General features: G+C 41.1%; 1 protein-coding gene across 15 annotated transcripts in view; it reads left to right on the forward strand.

The window, feature by feature from the left end:
- PTPRS (protein tyrosine phosphatase receptor type S) overlaps positions 1-12,123 on the forward strand; it is a 752,553-nt gene that overhangs the window by 76,593 nt on the left and 663,837 nt on the right. The gene's annotated exons all lie outside the window — the stretch shown is intronic.

Here is a 12,123-nt window from a genome sequence, read left to right on the forward strand (position 1 = left end):
GTCATATACACCTTATACACACAGCCTGAAGGTCATTTAATACAATATTTTTAATAACTTTGTGTATTAAACAAAGTTTGTGTACATTGAGCCATCAGAAAACAAAGGTTTCACTATCTCACTCAAAAAAATTCAGTATTTCGGAATATTCCGTATTTCCCACATTGTTGGTGGGTGTCTGATGTATCCATACATGCATAAGTGATTGTTTACCTGTATGTATCGCATAGGGTACGTTTTATAGCGGTAGCAAGCGATTGAAAACAATTGACTGGATACGTTGTTTATTCTTGTTTTCTTTTATTCTATAACTAGTTTAATGTCAATAAGTAATTGTCAATTAAGATGAGAGATTGTCATAGGGGATGTTTTGACGCTATCTGCTTTAAATTAATTGTTTTGTGCATATTTGTTTGCTTGATAAAGGAATAGTGTCCGAAATGTTGCAACAAATTTTTTAATATGTAATACTTTTTATTAGAACTTTTCATATAAGCAATACACATTACATTACAAATACAATCACATAAAATTAAAAACATTCATATGAAAAAAAATTTTTGATTGCAAATATCCCCCATTGTATAAGTTATATTCCAGATATACCACACATATGTATCTGCACGAGCTGTAGTTAGATTTCACAGATCTAATTTTGCACTACTCTATCCAATAATTACATAAGGAGTATGTCATAATAAAGAATCTTTTTCCGTAGCCCCTGTGAAATACTCAGAATCAAGCCATTTGGCCCATTCTTTGTTGAATTTATGTTCAGCGTGTCTGTCTGTGTATGCATATTTCCCATGTGCCACCATGACAAAATAACGCCACTGATTAATTATTGAACCCTTCTGGGCCATCCAAGTTCAAGCTATACACACTTTAGCCATTACACATATTGAGGATAGCTTGTTATGTATATCTAGCGCATATGTTATAAGGTGTGTACACTCAGTGAGATTTCTCCTTTCTATATAGTCAAAATCGTAAGGAAAGTTAGTGGAAATCGCAAGGTGTTAGGGAGCTTGCGATACAGATTCGATCCTGATGCGCACTCCCGTGGGGTTGTTATTGCAAGGCTAGATAGACTGTGCAGGCAAGTCAATCTTGACTATCTAGCATACGGTCTAGTACAAAGTATAGTCAAAATTGTCACTTAGTCAAAATTGTACATAGACAAAATCTCAAGTACAGATCGATGGTTCTGGGCTCTGGGGGAGTTGCAGAGAAATCGCATAGTCAAAATTGGACTTAGCAAGTTTTGACTATTCCCAATAAACAATCTATTGGTGTAAGTTTACCTCTTAAAACACTTGTTACCGATATAACTCCAATCACTCTATTCTAAAACATTAATAGCTGGGAACACTCGCATAGTAAATGTAAAAAGGTGCCTTCAGCACTCCCACATTTCGGACACTGTGATGTTGCCCTACCCACATTGGCGTAATATACAGGTTGAGTCTCCCTTATCCAAAATGCTTGGGACCAGAGGTATTTTGGATATCGGATTTTTCCGTATTTTGGAATAATTGCATACCATAATGAGATATCATGGCGATGGGACCTAAGTCTAAGCACAGAATACATTTACGTTTCATATACACCTTATACACACAGCCTGAAGGTCATTTTAGCCATTTTTTTTAATAACTTTGTGCATTAAACAAAGTGTGCGTACATTCACACAATTCATTTATGTTTCATATACACCTTATACACATAGCCTGAAGGTAATTTAATCCAATATTTTTAATAACTCTGTGTATTAAACAAAGTTTGTGTACATTGAGCCATCAGAAAACAAAGTTTCACTATCTCACTCTCACTCAAAAAATTCCGTATTTCGGAATATTCCGTATTTCGGAATATATGGATATGGGATACTCAACCTGTATACTCTTTGTAATACAATTATTTTTTTGTTGTTGATCGTGCATAGAAATAGTTAAATCACAAGGATGTTTTAACGCTAAGCTACACTCCTCTTCCCAAATTGGCCCCAAGTCTGCCTCCCATTTAAGTGTGAGAGTTGTTCATTCTTCCTTGTGATGAGCTCTTACTAAAAATATATACAAATTAGACAGCATTCTACATGGATTCATGGGACATTATATACCACACTTTTTATTAGTAGAGTCCTTTGACTGGAGTGGATATTCTTGCCTAAGTTGTAAAAATCTAAAAAAAAATAAGCATTCGATAAACTAAACTAAATTTGTGTTGTAATTGGGAAAATGAGCCCCTGCTGCATACAATTGCCCAACAGAAGCCACTCCTCTCCAAACAGTTGGAGTGAGACATTTCGCACAGTGCTCTGGAGCAGGGCATTTTAAGAGAGGAGGGGGTCTGTGTGCAGACTCCAGATGGGTCCTCTCTTCTCTACTGTGCCTTAGGCTCTGGCACTGTGCTGGAGTCCTCTGTGCATGCACAAGTCTACGGAAACATGGCACCTGCCAAATTATCTACTGCACATGCGCGGCTGCCATTTTGGAGTGTTTTTTTTGCCGCATCTGGTGCTGCTGCAGCGCCCGTTGCTAGACTCCGGAAAGGTGAGTATTAAAACAATATGGGTACGCTGCGTGCAGTGTGGCACCGCACATATTGCACCCATGATAGAAACGCCTATGCTCTGGAGTTCCAAAGCATCGTATCTTGAGCCAATCCCTCCTACCACCAGCAACTTCAATGCAAATTCCTATACCCGATTTGCCTGTTCAACCTGAGGGATGCTACTCCCAATCTTCTTGCCACTTTACAGTGTCTGTAGTGGAGTATGAAAATATTCCATCTGTTTGACTAGTAAACTCGGTAAGGCATTGGGGTCTGGATCTCCAAGCCACCACCATAAATGAGTCAATTTGGAGGAAAAATAATTTAACTAAAAAGTGCTCCCCGTGGTCTAGGTCTTGTAAGTACAGATGTAGCCATGCTTATCTTTGCTGCGATGCAACATGCTGCAACCCGCTTGCTGCATGGCATGCCAGGCTGCAAATAGTCGGAGCCTTGCATGCCATGCAGCATGCCGCATCGAGGTAAGGTGACCATGGATACATCTGTATATCAAAATTTATTCAAGCCCATCTATTTGCCCATATAAAAGATCAAACAAGGCTATCAATTTGCCTAAAAAACACAGCGTGGAAAAAAAACTGGGAAATTATGACAAACATACCAAAATTTAGGGAGTACTGTATAACCTCCTTTATCAAGTTGACTCAGCCTGTGTAAGAGGTAATTTTCTTCCTACTTCTTACACTAGCCTTTAAATATTCCATTTGAGGTTTAAAATCAAAAGAAATGCACTCTTGAGGAATATTATACATCTAAATACCCAAATATCTAAATCTATCTACCCATTGAAGTGGAAGATTAACTGATGGAGTAGCCGGGCATGGGCCCTCAAAGGAAGAATGCATGATTTATCCCAATTCATCATCAAACTGGAGAAGCTACCAAACTTGTCAATTAACTCCAGCACTATTGGCAAACAGGTATGATAGTCATTTGCAAATAGCAACATATTACTGGCATATGACGCCACTTTATCTGTATTAGGGCCCAACTTGAACCTCCAAATGCCTTGATGCAAACATACATGCCAAATGCTCGATCACTAAGGCAAATAACAGTGGAGCAAGGGGACAAACTTGTCTCGGACCATGTAATAGAGGAAATGGAGAGGATATATATCCATTCACAGAAATCCATTTAATATAAGTCGGACCTATTCCTTACCATTTCATGGTCTTCCATAAAAAGGGCCATTCAACAGAGTCAAACGCCTTACTTGTATCAAGAGAGACAAATACTGAGGATATATGTTGCTATTTGCAAATTACTCCTCTTCATGAGAGACCTGTAAATGAGTAAACAGCATCTAATATTAATAGATGCTGACTTACCTGGCATAAATCCCGTTTGATGTAGGTGAATAATCTGCAATATCACCTGATTAAGCCTAGTTGCTAATATTTTGGCCAAGATCTTAACATCTGTTTAGAGTAAAGAAATCGGGTGATATGATTTAAGCAGCTTTGGATCCTTCCCTGGTTTAAGCAAAACCACTAAGAGCCTCTGACATGTATTGTGGAAGAACAGCGTCTACAAATAATTGATTGTACAATTCCAATAAACGAGGCAAATAAAAGGAGATATACTTTTTATATAGCTCAATACACACTCCATTCAAACCAGGATCCTTTTTCCCAGTGAAGGAATGAAGCATAGACTCTGCTTCCTCTTGAGCATTTTTCCTGTGAGCGGAGAATCACAAAAAATCTCTAGCTTCCAAGGGAAGGCAATCAAGTTGCCGGCTGCCGGGATCCCGGCGGTCAGGATACAGATGCCAGAATCCCAACACCCGGTGAAATACCGGCAGTCAGAATTCCAACCGCCACTCTGAATCCCCATTCGGGTAGAGGTCCACGCCACTACCCGTGGGGGAGTATATTCGGTCGAAACTGGGCCTGAAGCGAGCCTGCGAGGGGACACGCTGCGTTCGCCGCCGGTATTATGGCTGTCAGGATCCTGGCTCAGTCTCCTGACCGCAGGGATATCATACTGAATCCCTTCCAAGGTTGGAGAAAATGTTTGTTTTTTAAATAACCCCCCCAAAACGCTTTTTTGGTTTAAACCTCTTTTTTGGGGGAGAGGTTAAAGCATGCAGGAAGCTGGAAAATGGGATGGGGACCTGGCCACAATTATCCTAAATATATAACCTTAAAATATGTGGATACATGTTTCTATGGATTACATATGTAATCCCGGTGGGCGGAATGCCGACTGTCAGTATCCCAGCCGGCACAATGCCAGCAGAGGGGCGAGCGGTACGAGTCCCCTTGCGGGCTTGATTCTGTTCCCACTGTATGGGTGTTGTGGAAACCTACGAGTGGAAATAGCCCCTGTGCACCATTTTGCTTGCTGGCGGTATTGACGGCTGTCGGGATTCTGGCGTCTGCATCCTTACCGCCGGGATATCGACTGCAGGCAAATTGAATGTATCCCGTTTGCACACATGGCATATAATGTGGATTTAATCATTTTGGTGCTGGATCTCTACATCTGTAGAAATTGGGTACTGCAGTTGCATGTGATTTAAAAAAAAAAAAGTTGTCAACATAATAATATATATATTTTGTGATGAACTTTTTTTTTTTTTGGGGGGGGGGGGGTTCGGCGGGGAATTTATATATTTTAGGTATTTACTCAAAAGTGGGTCATTTTGTAATTCTGCTTTTATCCAGTGCAAACACATGTACTGTTCAACACAGATTAGCTGTCAAAATTGCAGCATTTTAAGCTTCTTGTTAAAACCTTTATTGCCCCCCTCAAGCAGTAGCGGGCTGGCCAGGGGGGCAGGATGCCATCTCTCTGCCCCACCCCCAGGGCCAGTAAAGTTCTGCAGATTTTCATACTTCGACTCCATTACTTCGTCTGCGTTGAGTTGTATGTTTAACATGGTGGAAACCTCTGGAACTGTCTTTTTTTCCCCAGCTGGCTTTTTTAGACTAGAAAACATTTGTAATTTCATTAGAGATGAGCGGGTCTGGTTTGCAGAAAACCGTACCCACCCAAACTTCCCTGATCTGAGTCTGTCTCGGGGTTTCCCGCCAGACTGATCCCAAAACGAGGCAAAACGTCATCATCCTGCTTTTGGATTCTCGCAGAATTTTGGATTCTATAAAGGTCACGGTGATTGGTTCCATTTTCACTCCGGCTGTGGAGAGTGCACTGAACAGACGTGTCCGTCTCAGTGCCGGGTTGTCTGGCATGGGCGTGGGGCTGATGGCAGCTGTAGTTTGTGGTGTATCAGTCAAGGAGTGCTCTATTTCATACTCATACGCGTATTGTGCGACACTGTGGGTGAAGGTGCTACCACAGCAATATATTTTCGTACTCATACACATAGTGTGCGACACTGTTGGGGAAATTAAACCACAGTGTTTTATTACTATTTCTGACTCATACATGTATTGTGCAACACTATAGGTGAAAATTAAACCGTAGCGTTAGATTATTTTCTTGGACTCATACACGTATTGTGACACTGAGGTTAATAATATTATAGGAACAAAAAAAACAGGCCCAAATTCTGTGATTTTAGCTATTTTAAGATTTTTTTTTTTTTTTTTTAAATGCAGATCCAAAACCTGCAATGGCGGTTATGGCAAAACCAATACGGATCCAAAACATGAAGGAGATACAAAACCCAAACCCCAAGATTTGGCCTGGCGCACATCTCTACTTTTCATGAACTCAGAAGCTATTACATTGGCTGGGTTGGCAAAATGTCCAACTTTAGTGGCAAAATCGGACAGTTCACATACTCTGCTTAAACTCTGCTCCCATTACATCCTGGCCTAAGTATTTGCTGTTTAAGTTCCAAATAATGAATGATAAATGGGCCCCTATATCCCTTTACCTGCTGTCGCTCACTATCTCCCTTTCCCAGCAGTTTCTCCAGGTATCCTGTCTCCAGGTTGACAAGACTTAGGTCGAAAGTGTCTAGGTCTACCACTATTGGTTGACAGTAAGTAGGTCGATATGGTTTCTAGGTCGACAGGGACTCTAGGTCGACATGACAAAAGGGCAAAATGAGTTTTAACTTTTTCATACTTCACGATCCACGTGGACTACAATTGGGAATGGTAACCTGTGCTGAGCGCAGCGGTAGTGGAGCGAAGCACCTTGCCCGAAGCCTGGCAAGCGAAACGGTGCACTAATTGGGGTTCCCGGTCACTGTACGGAGAAAAAAACACCAAAAAAAGTGAAAAATGCATGTCGATCTTATGTCATGTCGACCTAGAGTCCCTGTTGACCTAGAACCCATGTCGATCTACTTACTGTCAACCAATAGTGGCCGACTTGGACACTGTCGACCTAACGCTTGTCAACCCTCCATACCACACCCGTATCTCCCACTGTCCCCTTTCCCCCTGCAGTCTATATCACTCCTAGGCCTCTTGCTTGTGTGTGTCTCGCAGGCTGAAAGTTGCCAGCCAGCCCCTGGTAGACGGTGCGTGGAAATTTGATGGTACCTTGGTTTAAACCAAAAGGGGTTTTTTAATAAAAATTACAGTTTTTTTATTATGCTGTTAGTACAGGCACGGCTGTGACTTTTATTAAAAAAAGCTTTTTTAATGCCAGTGACCTGCCCAGTGCTTATGCTTATCTCCTCCTTTTGCGTGTGTTTCTCTGAAAAGTGCTTTTACACTTTACATTTGTATTACTATTCAGATTTACTTAATTATAATAAGTAAGACTAATGCTTAATATTAACTTGTTATTTTCAACTAGCTGTTCTACCCGTTCTTCACACGGGTGTTTCTGATTTCACGGTTGGAATATAAATGGTTAAAAATTTGGGAAATCTATAGAGATGTAAATTTGAGACGTCTTAATGTAAGTAAATATTAATCTTCAGCGTTTGTCTATAATCGCCTCACTGCCTGTCTTTCCTCTCACTGCTTGACCCATTTCAGTCTGGTTTCCATTCTCTCCACTCCACTGAAACTGCCCTCACAAAAGTCTGCAATGACCTCCATGCAGCCAAATCTAAGGGCCACTACTCTCTACTTATTCTTCTTGACCTCTCTGCTGCTTTTGACACTCTGGACCACCCTCTCCTTCTGCAAATCCTTCACTCTCTTGGTCTGCGTGATACTGCCCTCTCCTGGCTGTCCTCCTACCTTTCTGATCGTTCCTTCTCTGTCTCCTTTCATGATGCTACCTCCCCCCCACTTCAACTAACTGTTGGTGTCCCCCAAGGCTCTGTTCTTGGTCCTCTGCTTTTCTCTCTCTATACGTCCTCTTTAGGTGAACTCATTAGTTCTTTTAACTTCCAGTATCACCTCTATGCTGATGACACTCAAATCCACCTTTCCTCCCCTGATCTCTCCACGGCTCTCCTGACTCGTACCTCCAACTGTTTCTCTGTTATCTCTTCCTGGATGTCCCAGCGCTTTCTTAGACTCAACATGTCTAAGACCGAGCTGATCATCTTCCCACCCTCCCGCACAACTTCACCTCCCACAATCTCATTATCCATTGATGGCACGACTATCTCCTCTAGCCCCCAAGAACGCTGTCTTGGCGTAATCCTTGACTCCTCCCTCTCCTTCAAACCACACATTCAGCACCTCTCGAAAGCCTGTCATTTTCATCTCAAAAACATTTCCAGGATCAGACCCTTTCTCACCCAGGATGCCACTAAGATCATTATTCACTCACTGATTATTTTCAGACTGGATTACTGTAATCTCTCCTAACTGGCCTCCCTGACCATTACCTCTCTCCACTCCAATCTATCCTCAATGCTGCAGCCCGGCTTATCTTCCTCACCAAACGCACTACGTCCACCTCCCCTCTCCTACAAGCCCTTCACTGGCTTCCCTTCCCTTTCAGAATCCAATTCAAACTTCTCACACTCACAAAGCACTCACCCACTCCTCTCCCATTTACATCTCTGACGTTATCTCCCATTACTCTCCCACCCGTCCTCTTCGCTCTGCTAATGCACGCCGGCTCTCCTGTCTTCTGATTACTTCCTCCCAATCCTATCTTCAAGATTTTTCACGTGCTGCTCCCTTTCTCTGGAATTCTTTACCTTTCTTTACCTTTACCAGATGTAATAGGAATAATAAGCTGTAAAAAATTGTTTTTTTTTTTTGTTAAATTTGTAAAATAAATCAAAGCCTAATAAAATTATTAATGTTAAAAAGCATTAAAACCTGGTTGATCAAGGTTTATAATACATGATTACATTTTTTTTTTCATTAAAACAATGCAAAACAATTTTTGTTTAAACCAAAAAATGCAGGGTTTTTTTTTTTTTTTTTTAAAGCTGTTTTTTTCCCCAACCTTGTTTCTAAAATGAATAATATAAAGTTATTAAGCGTTGTTTTTATTTATTTTACATCTTTCAATTAACCTTTTTTTTACAGCTTATTACTATTACATCTGAATATATGTAGATAGACTAAACATATTAATACATATAAAGTACACTCAGAGATAGAGGAGATTGAAAATAAAAACAAGTTAAAATTAAGCATTAGTCATATTTATTATAATGAAATCTGAATAGTAATACAAAATGGAAAATGCAAAAGCTCTTTTCAGAGAAACACACACACGCGTACACACACACGCACACGCACGCACGCTGGCATTAAACATTTTGGATAAAAACACTAGTATTTTAGTATAATAGGCTTTTTTAAGTCACGGCATAATAAAAAAAACTAATTTGGTTTAAATCAGCCAACCTTGCATTTTATAAAATGTACTTGATAAATGCTTCCTCAGAGATGATTTTTTGCTGTGGGCTATTTCTCCACTGGTCCACTTCTACAGTCTTTTCACTGCTTCACATAAACCCCTTCCTACATGTTGGCATTATTATGAGGGTGTATTTGCACCTATCCTGTAACAGGTACAAAAGATCTGCCTCTTACTAACAGGCATATAGGCACCTGAATGTTGAGCTGCATTTGCATAAACGCCCCCTTATTAAACTTTTGTTTATGCAAGAACACCCCATCCCACTTTTCCAGTCATAAGACTCAGTGCATCCATAATGCATTCCAATTACACAAAATATGTGTAATATGTGACATACAGCAGTTACTGATAATCAATATATTACTGTGCTAGGATGGTTCCCAATAAGCAATAGTCAATATAAAAATGTAACCACTTGTTATTGAGTGATGACGCAAAACTCAGAGGTAATTATAAAAAACAATATTTATAAGCAGAAAAAAAATTATTAAAATACAAAAATCTTATAAAAAAAAAAAAGCAAATAACAGAAACAATTACATAAAAGTGAAAATACATTTTATGCATAAAATTATCTGATTGGTCCTGTTGTCAGGTACAAGCAAGAGTGCAGAGGGTTAGTTGCAGTGTAAAGAGCAGCTTTTAGTACATAGGATTAACGAAAAGTAGCTTCCAAAAACGCGTTACCGCCTGTATAATAATAGATAATCAATAGTGGCGTCCCAGCAAGGTTTTAAATCGCCCCCATTCATCTCCTGTAGGTTACAGAAAGTCATAAGCAAGGATAGTAATGCAGGCAATAGTGCAAATGCAGTTACACTCACTGTAGTAATATAAGTATTGGGTCAGTCGGGGTCAATATGAAATCCCGGCGTTCTAAATACCGACACCGTGATCCCGTTGGTGAAAAAGCCAACAGGGGTGAGTAAGGGGTGTTCTCCCTTCTCCCCACCCCCATAACCCTAACCCTCCCTATCCACCGCTTAACCCTAACTTCCCCCTTGGTCCCTAACCACCCCCCGGAGGTACCTAAACCCCTGTCCCCGATGCCTACACCTAACTCACCCCTGCCGCCTAACCCTAACCCCCGGAACACAGCCTAATCCCAACCCCCTGCAGCTTCTCTCTCCAGCGCCGCAGTGTGTCTTCATTTAGCATCCCGGCTGTCTTCTGACTGCCAGGATCCCGACCGCTTCCCTGTCAGTCTTCCAATTGCTGTATATATTACCAGCTTTACCTTGAAACGTGGCCACGCTCTAGTAGTGAGTGGAGAGGAGTGCACTGGAGCGACAGTGCTATTAGTGTCTGTGTAGTGGCAGACCCTCGTTAAGACCCGGACTCACAATCTCTGTGTGCAATCACATGAAGGCTGTGGGGATACGAGTAGTTACCCGGCTGTGCTGCACAACTGAATGGAGAGGAGGCTGTGATACCAACTGACATTAGGGGTCTATTTAATAAGTCTTGGAGATAGACAAAGTGGACGGAGATAAAGTACCAACCAACCAACCAGCTCCTAACTGCCACTTTTAAAAACATAGCCTGTAACCTGGCAGTTAGACGCGGATTTGCTGATACTTATCTCCATCCACTTTTTATATCTCTTCAGTGCTTAGTAAATAGACCTCATAGTGCTCACACTGCAGCAACCACTGTCTTTTTTTAAACTATTTATTGTTTTTGTGTTCTGGGTGGGCCAGAACCTAGAGATAATTTGGGAAGAAAAAATGGATGTAAGATCATACCACCTGGGGGCAAGTGCAGAGATGCATGACGCCAGGTAAAAATGTGTGTGGAGTATGTGTGAGGGCGGGGTGGTGAAATGGGATGTTGAGGGTAGAAGGTTGGTGACCTAAATGTAGTCTCTCCTGATAATGTCGATTTATATACAGGAATGAAAAGCTATATCTTCTATACACTCTAAACACACTTTAAACCTTTTAGCCGCTGCGGCCGCTATACTTGGTACACACGCTACGTACTTCTGTGTACAAACGCCGCGCTGACTGTACAATGCACCCGCAGCGCGTACACACCCAATGAAAACGCTTTAAACCTTATACAGCAATGCAATGCGCTACTAACACGCTACTAATACACTTTTAAACCATAGCGGGGAAAGGAAGACACAACACCGATTTGTAGTTAAATCACTGGGTTCCGACACCACAGCGTAATATTGCTGAAAGGGGGTTACAATATATACAAAACAATATAAGACAATATAACAGAATAATGGCTACAGTCAATGGTACATACGTGAGTATATTCGCGTGCGCTTCCCGGTCCGGTCCTCCGTAATCTAATAGATAACGTTGTGAGTCTTGTGTCAGACCAGGCTGCAGCAGGCTTTATTTATACAATTCTTCCAAAAGCAATACAATGGATACTGTAATCCCTTTGTCCATTGTACACAGGAATGCACTTTTACAGTACAGGAGAGGTCATAGGTCGATTTGAATAGGTGGGTGATGTCTGTTCAAGATGCACTTGTGGGTGGTCTCCTCTGGATTCCCGCCGCATACATAATGTACAGTAAATACAGTTTATATCTATATTCTGCTTCTGCACATAACTATTCGCAGGAACATGCGATCTTCCTCAAACCAACACCGGAATGTTACCCTTAAAATACCATACAGCTGGATACCAAACACCACCTTATGACCTTGTTCTGTCCCCTCCTATTCTGTAAAGGTGAATCCCCTTGTTCTGAAACCATTTAAACTGTTGTTATTTTCTGGTGTGGTGCAGGGGGACTGTGTACATTGTGCACTATTTGGATATAATATGTAATGTGTTTTGATAGCTCTCCATGCGTTCACAAACTCTACC

This window comes from Pseudophryne corroboree, chromosome 1, assembly GCF_028390025.1.
Source record: "Pseudophryne corroboree isolate aPseCor3 chromosome 1, aPseCor3.hap2, whole genome shotgun sequence".
Lineage (NCBI taxonomy): Eukaryota > Metazoa > Chordata > Amphibia > Anura > Myobatrachidae > Pseudophryne > Pseudophryne corroboree.